The following is a 9,821-nucleotide window of genomic DNA, read 5'->3' on the forward strand; positions in this document are numbered from 1 at the left end:
AACACGTTTTTGGATTCCAGGACCAGGGTTTAATTCTACCGATCCACTGATTATCAGCAGTAGTTGTTGTAGTGTTGCGCTTGTACTCATCTTGTATGGATAGTTACAGTGTTCCTGATGAGAAAGGGCAAAGGAGAACAAGGAGATTTCATTCTTAGACAGGATTTTGCAGCAGAGTAGAGAATTTCCTTGGTTTAGTGAAACTTCTTCGCAGGTGAGTTTCCAAATTAGTACCAAGGATAAGATTCGTAACAGGTTCATTTTGATGAACAGAGTCAGAGAAGATAGGTTAGAATAGAATATGAGGTACCTGCTCAGCTGCACGTGGATCACACGTACAGCCGGTCCTTGGTTATTCGCCAAAACCTCAAGGTATTTTCACCTTTTCCTTGATTTGCCCAATTGTGTCCTTGTCAGTTTGTTTCAGCCAGCCAACTGTACTTCTTCTTGTTGTGAAGTATCTTGTTGTTGTGACGTAATATTATTTATTTGTAAGTTTTCTTTTTAGTTACACTGAAAAAGATGGCTCCACCGGTTCCCCAGGTTTTGCCTTTGACTCAAATTTGGAGTTATGGTGTTTCTTTTTATTTGCTTAACCACCCGTCATCTGCACGCCTTCCTTCTGATATGGGCATGCTCATCTTGTATGAAATCCTTGTCCGATAGAAATCTTAATCAACATATCACGCTGCGAATCCGCTCTATATTTTTATTTGCAGTTTTACGATAGATACTTCAATGCGATAAATTTTCTAAGCTTCCCCGGTTGAGCTCATCCACGAAAGTTTAAGCTTTCGCGGATGGCACTTTTACACGATTTTGTACCTTTTTACGCCAAATTATGCATATTGGTTGTCGAAATACGCATTATTAACGCTCCTTCGATGCTAGTATGAGTAAGTATTTCAAAAGTAGTTATTTTGAATATTTTTCAAATTTTTCTCAAAAATATTTCGCGGATAAGGCCTTTCCGAATTTCCATTGGGACTTAATCCCGCAGATGACACCCAAATCCGCGAAATTTATCCCATCAAAGTTTTTTAATTAGGTTTCTTTAAATGATATTTACGATCTATTCCCAAGTAGGTTAGGATATCGTAGTTTAAAAGCCCTAGAAGCAAGAAAAAGTAACGCCGTTTTTTGGAATTACGGATTGAATCAAATCAAACGCCTTCATTGTTTTCACGATGCACACTTTTCGAAATCTGATACTCTTAGGTTCCAAATAAACGGGGGGGGGTTCGAATAAACGGGGGGGGGGTTGGAAAATTTTCTAGATTTTAATAAACGGGGGGGACCTAATTGCCGGGGGGGTTGGAAATTGTACTTCTGAAACCCAAAAATAAGGTAAAAATAGGCTAAAATCAGGCTATTTAGAGCAAAATAAGGGGCCTTCTCTTTGACAGCTGAAAATATTCTTAGAGATTAATAAACGGGGGGGTCCTAATAAGGTCCGGGGGGGTTGGAAAATTTTCGAAAAATTAACAAGCGGGGGGGCCCGTTTATTTGGAACCTAAGAGTAATATAATTTACTTGTTTGAAATCCACAAAAAAACGGTTTCAACCTTTAAAAGGAAAGTCTGGGAAATTGCGAATAAACTATTTATTTGAGAGCAAACCGTGAAATTAAACATTTTCTGTGGACATTTTTTGATCGAATAAAAGGGAGAAATTAGGTCGAAAAGGGACTGATTCACGAATCTTATATTGTCCACTAACTACTTTAATGGGATAAACTTTCGCGGGGATTAAATTTCGCGTTTGGGCCTTACCGCGAAATTCTAAAATTTTGCGGGGGCTTAATTTCGCGGGTGGCACTATTGGGAGGCATTATTTTCTCGATTTTGTGACTTTTACTGTCAATTCATGCATATTGGTTGTTGAAATACACATTATTTGCGCCTCTTTGATGCAAGTAACCATTCAATTAGTATGTAATATTTTGAGTTTTGTTTAGAAATATTTCTCTCAAAAATATTTCGCAGATAAGGCCCTTCCAGATTTCCATTGGGACTTAATTTCGCGTATGACACCGAAATCCTAGAAATTTAATCCCGCGAAAGTTTATCCCATTTAAGTACCTAGCAAAAAAGCCACACGAAAATTTATCCACTTACAGAGTATATTTAAAACATTCTTGGGATCAGAGGGGATTAAAATTTTTTAAAGACCATTAACAATATGTCCACCCAAACCAAATTACTTCTAGAAGGAATGACAATGAAATAAGAAACATAAGTTGTCTTTTAAATTTCATATATTTCGTTCATTATTGCTGCGCTATGACACAGATAGACTTTCGGCTGTATATGACATAGGTGCAATAATTAATCAAAAATTCAAATGAAAAGTATTACCTGTTTTTTGAAGATACTCTTCATCTAACATGAACAGCGCTTGGTCGTAAAGACAAGAAAAGGTAACAAGAAAGTGAGAAGAGCCAGATATCGGAGAAGTGTCGTGCCAGCATACGATAAATCTTTGCCGATTGAATTTCTTAAGGCTACCAACAAGTTGCTGACGTGAGTGTGCGCTACAAAAATTCATATTCAATCTCGCCAATTCGAATTTAAGTTGTTCGTCTGTTATGTTATCGAAGAAATCATTAGGATGAATACGTAGATACTTTTCAGTCTTCTTTAAAATGCGTTGACGTATACGTTCGACCGAGAATTTGCGACCTTTCAGAAAAAAAGTTCACAGAATGAAACTGAGACTGTAAATAAATGCAGTTTATGATTTAAAGCCAGATTTATAATATGTTTTCCGAGGTCTGAATTGCTGCTTCAAAAACGCTGAGCTTGCATAAAGATTGCAGTTATTCAACCAATCATCAAAACAAAAGACGTAACTTAATCGACTGTAAAGTGTCGAATAGGACCCTGTGCTTAGGTTAGGTTACCTGCTATTTCAAAAGTAGTTTCCACGATCTCCTTATTGCCTTCCTTATCTTCTTTAACAGTCAGTTTTGTGTACTCTTGGGGCACGATACACTCTCCATACGAATAAACGCCCTAAAGATAAAGTACACGTCTTGAAGGGTACGTTCTTATCGAAAAAAGTTTTTTTCTACAACATCCATCCGATGTAAATTTAGCAGATGTATTAGAGGAAGAAAGACAGTGTCAGCTTTGTTAATTTCTTCCTCCATTGTGCGTTCATCTACCGTTATTCAAGCAGTGTCGAAACATAGTTGTTTACTAACAAATTTTAAAGAAGGATAACTTTCGAAAGGGCCTTTATTTACGTAAACGACAGCACAATTTTCCCCTTATAATACTTTAAATTTATATTCCTACAGGAGAATCTCACTCATAAGAAGGTCCATATTTTTAGATATAGTAATACCTTTTCTATAAGTTCTTTCAAAGCAGCTTTTATTTTTTGGTTGATTAGCTTCAATTGGAACACTGACTTCACCATACAGACTGAAATGAGTTATGTAAATTGAGGGAGTTATTTAGATCAGGCCACTTCATCCAGTTTCAACCTGTTAAAAGTGAGAAACAATTTCAAACATCTTAAACAAATATAATCAATTGAGTTTTACGGACCTTCTATACTTTTTTCGCGTTCTTGCTCCCATGCATTTCGTTTTGAGTTCTTCTAAGTCTTCTCCTTTCTCCTCGACCATCTTTTTCAAAACTTGACCAGCATTGCCCGGGCGTATTCCTGCAAAAATAAAATCCGAGGTGTTTGAAAATAGTCCAATGTAATCAAGGTTCAAGAAAATTGAAGATGACTCATGTATTGTTCCTGTTTTCACAGCAGTTCACAGAGTGAATATGAACTTTCTTAATTGTCATCAAATATCAAATAGAAACACTGTATAGATTTTGGATTGGAGGGAAAGACCATTTCTTTTGCTTAAAAACCTTTCTTATTCACCAAGTTATGTTTCTCAGCTAATTCTTGGAAAACAACCAATTCGTTTTTGCTTTTCAGCTCTCGTACCTGTAAAAAATAGATAAGATTTATTGACAACAGGAAATATCAAACAGCGAGTGAAAGACACCGAAATGACACAAAAGGTCGTCAAAATCTACACTGATTTTTAAAGCTTGTTCGAGCGTTTACACGATCATTTAAGCTTGTTAATATTCAACACACTTTTTCCAAACAGCCGTCCAAATCATCAATTTGATAGCTGTTTGTCGGACCAACATGACAATGAGCTCTCTTTGTACCAGCAGCAATCATAACATTTTGTTGAGCAGTTCTTTGAATAGCATTGGCCTTTGACTCCATCGACTTGATGGTTCTTTCTTTTAGACGAGCACTCATTGAAACGTCATTACCATAGGCCCTAGAAAAAGTCCAAGTATCAAACATAGAAAATACGAATCTAGATAAAATGAGAAATAAAACAGTTCCGATTTTCTGATTGATGAGTAAGCAAACGATACCACTCTTACTTAAAAACAAAACATTAAAGTCTTAAGTAAAATCTAACTTTTTTACTGGATAAAAAAGGATAACACTTCACTCTTAACTCGGAAGGCTGAAAAATCTCTCTAGGCTTACGCTTGGATAAAAAATCAAACCTCAAAACTATTGTTTCCAAATCATGTTGTTCAACGGTCTTTTTAAGTTCCCGAGCCATGTTCGTCTTTTCTTTCCTTTTTAAGTGACTACTTAAGTTGCCAAGTGCCTCTTCAAAACTACACCCGTGATTGGCAGAAAACTCCTCATTAAGTTCGCCGATTCTTTCTGCTGCCAACGCTCTCATTTCCTCCTTTGACGGCTTAAACAACCCCCATCTTCCGCTTTCTTGAGAAATGGACCATCCTTGTTGATGGGAAACAGACGCAACATCGATCTCAAATTCTCATTGTTCAAGCAACCTTTGCATTCAAATAAACTATGGCCACCTCTTTGAGCTACAGACAGTTTCAGCCAAGCTGTGCTAGAAAATCCATCCATCAACTGCTTCCTGGTTGCATGCGCCCTCTTACCAAGAGTCTCCAAACAAGTTTTTATTTTCTTTGTATTGTCGTTGAACCACTTACGCTTAACATCGAAACCATTCCCTTCATTCATCAACTCTACAAAGTGCTCAAGACCAGACTTTAAAACATTACTAATATCAACAACACTAGAATTCTTATTAACTCTATTACGATTACAACACTCAATCAAAATAATCTTTCCGAAGCCACAACAGAAAGGATCCAATATGGACGGCATAACTGGTTTTCTGAATAAAGAAAAAATATCAAACTCTATAGCATTACTTGAACTTTTCATGAAAAATCAAAAGATGCTGCCGGACTATGTACTGGGTATGTCTAAAAATGTATCTGAAATCCATGGTAAGCTTATTGTGTGTAAGAGTTTGAACATGGATGTTTGTTGGCTACAACTGTTTTATATTTATCCGGATAAAATTAATTTTCTTCTGGTTCATTAAAAGCTGTATTCTTGAAACTAAAGTGAATTGGTGAAGGGACCATAAAACTTGTCAAGTTAAAGAAGTTCGAGTCAAAGAAGTTCGAGTTAAAGCGACTCCCTATAATTTGTATTTTTCTATATTATCAAAATTCAGTCAAAATTATGTGTATACCTGTTTAACAACTAACCCATATCAGCAAATCCATCGTTCAAATCATACAAAAGAAATTAAAATGTAGGCATCTTATTACTGGATTGCTCCTATAAAAAAAATGAACATAAATCTTATTATTTTAAAGCAAAGAAAGGCATGTGTCATTGAGAAAGTTTTTAGGTTTTGGTGACGACATTGGAAGACAAGGGTATTAGGTAGCAAAGATGAGATATGCTATTATGTCATTGTTTTTGAAATCTTGTAGTAAGATAATTGCTTTTTAAAAGTCTGCACGCCACAATCTGGTAATTAGAAAAAATAGTATATGTATATACCTGTCAAGCTCAAAATAGCATAGCTTACTATCCAACCATTTCTTAAATCATCATCAAGATAAAATTCTCAATTCTATTTCATATAAATCTAATAGCTTTTCCACCTAAATATAAAAAAACGGATGTCAAAGTTGGACTGATAGACTGCATGCATAAGAGTAATTTTTTCAAATTTCACTAAGCAAACCATCTAGAAATGGTAACTATAATTGCTATCTAAGAAGAGAAAAATGTCTTGCAAAATTCTATCTATTGCCTTTTAGATACTTTCCGACTGTGCTCTACAATCAAAATACATAGCATTTGCCTGTAAAACTCTCATTTCCAAGGGGGGATGATAGAATTAAAATGAAACAAATTGACGTGGTGGAACCTCAAAGAACCAGATTAATTTTTTGGAATGTGATAACCACCTATAAATAGCTTTAATAATTAAACAATAAATATTCAATACATATCAACAACTACATTAAGTAAGACCAATTTGATTGGTTGTTTTAAAGCAGTTTAAAGTTAAATTTTGTGATACCTAAGATTTTAGATATTTTGCTGTTGATTGCCTAGCCATAAGATCAAATCCATTATTCCTAGCTAGTTCAAATCCATTATAATAAACAACAAATCAAATTTATCTTGCCTATCTGACAATTTTGATTTTGAAAATTGTTATAAGGAACTTTTCATTCAAAAAATGTAAAACAGGAAAAAAAAACACTGATTTAAAATATGACAGTTATGCTCTCTAATTTAAAAATGTTATGTATTTATCAGAATTGTTAAAGACTTCTAAACAGAGAACTTTTTACCAACCTTAACAATAGTTAATGAGAGACTTTCTGAGTACTAATTGTACCTAAGTGGCTTTGTTGTTCTAGCCACTGGAGTAGCCATGAACAATAAAAAAGTTTAAAAAGGCTCTAAGATAGACAAAGAGTGTTTTATAAAAATTATTTACAATAAAGAGAGACTTTACAATACATAAAACTAGCCACAAGTGGCTTTGTTGTTCTAGTCACCAGAGTAGCCATGAACTATAGAAAATGTAAGAAAGACTTTCAGGGAAAAAAAGTACTTTATGAAATTTTTTTTAAGAAAGAGAGGTTTTCAAAAAATGAAAAAAACTCTTAGGCAAACAAAAAATAATTTATGAAAAATGTTTAGAAAGAGAGGGAGAGTATTATACAGAAAACTAGCCACCTAAGTGGCCCTGTTGTTCTAGCCACCAGAGTAGCCATGAAATGTAAAAAGAATTTGAAAAACTCTTAGGCAGACAAAAAGTGATTTATGAAAATTTTTAAGGATAGAGAGGGAAGGACTTTGAGTACCATGCAGAAAACTAGCCACCTAAATGGCCTTGTTGTTCTAGCCACCAGAGTAGCCATGAACTGTATCAAAAATTGAAAAAAACTCTTAGGCCTGCAGACAAAAAGTGATTAGTGAAAAATTTTTAGAATAGAGAGGGAAAGACTTTGAGTACCATACAGAAAACTAGCCACCTTAATGGCTTTGTTGTTCTAGCCACCAGAGTAGCCGTGAACTGTATCAAAAAGGTAAAACAAAGAAAAAATTGTACCATATAGTCTCATAATAAAAATACTTTTAAAAATCTATTCTGTTTGAGATTTTTTAGCCCAATGTTTAAATATTTTTAATGAATCAACAGATGTTATTCGTCTTGCCCTCTCTTGTGTCTGCATTCTGCGCTGCAAATCTTGAAGTACTTCATTATCCTTGTATCCCAATGAAAAAATGTCTGTTGATACTGAAGTTTTCATGCATGGAAGATTTCTCAATTCATAGGCTAGGTATGGGTGGTTTGAATTATAACGTTCTCTTTGTTTAGCAGTTAGGTTGTAAATTTCTGGTTTGTTTCTTAGTGTTGCCTTACCAAAATCTATGATTACCGGGATTGAGTTTGACCTGATCAAAACATTATTATTTTTCAAATCATTATGTAGAATGTTCTGTCTATGCATATGAATTAAGGCGTTCAACATATCATAACATATTTGGGTCCATTTGTCTTGATTAAATATGCCTTCTCTCCTAGCTTTGTATACCGTCATTGAGCTTTCATTGAACTTTACATACTCCATGACAATTTTTTTCTTGTGGAGGATGCCGAAAAGATGAGGGAAATATTTTGAATTTTGTAAACATTGCAAAATTGAAGCTTCATGATTACCATTAAAATAATCAATGGATTTTCCGATTTTTATGGCACATTCGATGTTTAGCAACCTCATCCTGCCAATTTTCACTTCACCGAATGTGCCAGAGCCAATTGAAATATTTGTTTGTTCGACTACATCTTCTGATAGGTTGTTGTGCGTTGTTGTGGTGATGTGTTTTTCTTTGCCTCTAATTATTTGTTTGGAAAAAGAGCTAATGCATTTGCTGTTCATGGAAACAAGCTTTTTCTGGGTGGTATTAACAAAGTTTTGCATTTGCTTGTTTTCAGCCAACACTTTTTCTTTTTCAAGGATGAGTTTTTGTTTTTCAGCTTCAAGCTTTTGGTTTTTTTCTTCAATCATTTCATTTTCTTTGATAACATTTTCTTTCTCTTTAATAGCTTGCTGCTTTTCTTCCTCCACTTTTTCATTTTCTGCAAGAACTTTTTGCTTTTCTTGTACGACTTTCTCAGTTTCTTTTTGCTGCAGTTCATTCTTTTCTTTCAGATTATTCATTTCATGTTTATCGTTTTTCTTTTTATCCTTTATGTAACTTTTTTTTCTTCAACTTCCGTCTGAGTAAGGCTTCTTGACTTCTAGCCATTATAATCTGTTTTTTTCAATTTTTGTTATGAACAAAAGCTTTTGATTCAGGATGGGAGAAATTATAAGGTTTTGTGTACACCTTGACTCTTTAGATTTCTGAAAGGAAAACTCAACACCTACATGTTTTTCTAAGCAAGTGTCTGCCCCTTGGTCAGGCTTGTGTATGCTTTAAGCTTTCAAAGCACCCAGGCAGAGTCTATTATATGCTTACGAATCACCCCATGAGCCAAATTTTTTTATGCTTAGGAAATCTGCAAATCTGAGCCTTAATATGCTTATAAGTGCTATACTTATAAAAACATGTATAGAACTCTTAAAGCATTAACCAGTCAAATAAATTAGCTCTTTTATCTAGTTACTGATCATGTTATCAAAGTGCTCCCACGCTTAGCTCGAAGGTACAAACACATGCAACTAATCTTTATTTGCAAAAGTTCATGCTTGTGAAAAAGATTTTAGACATAAGCCTGTGTACAGTACAGAAAACTTTTAGTCATTCTGATTTTTTACAGTATATTATACAAAAAAGTTTCCAAACTAGTAAAATATTTCTTGTATTGTACTTGCAACTGTCTGATAACTATTACATACCACAATAGTCTGGAGAAACTTACTTTATAAGGAAAACCATCAAAACTCTTTTCTCAGAAAATGTTCAGAATCCAAAATATTGATTAGACGGCTAAATACAACTTGCATAGTTCCCTTTTCATATTGAAAAATACTGTCAACTGCTCCAACTTGGGATATCTGGTCTGTATTTTCACTTACTGTAAAATCAAATGAGAAATTGTGTATTTTAATACAGGGTTCATTAAACTCAAATCAAATGACTTTGGAGGTTTGGTGAAATGGTTGTGGAATGGCCGTCCCAAGTTGGAGCAGTCAGTCTGGGAAATCCTCTCAATTGCACGCTTCTGTTCCGAGGGCGTAAGCGCGCAATTGCATGGTTATAATTTACCCCCGCTCCCGCCTTGGTGAAATTGCTTAGGGATTTCAAGGGGTTCAGAATTCGGGCGAAGGCATGGTTTAACGGGCAATCCATTTTTACGGAATCTTCTTCTACGATAAATTTTGAGTAAAACTGCCATAGGCTTTTGAAATTCAACAGAGCTTTCGGAAGGAATTGCGTGTCAGAATAATAAAGGGTGCAATTGCACGCTT

Source organism: Clytia hemisphaerica, unplaced genomic scaffold (assembly GCF_902728285.1).
Source record: "Clytia hemisphaerica strain Z4C2 unplaced genomic scaffold, Clytia hemisphaerica genome assembly, whole genome shotgun sequence".
Taxonomy (NCBI): Eukaryota; Metazoa; Cnidaria; class Hydrozoa; order Leptothecata; family Clytiidae; genus Clytia; species Clytia hemisphaerica.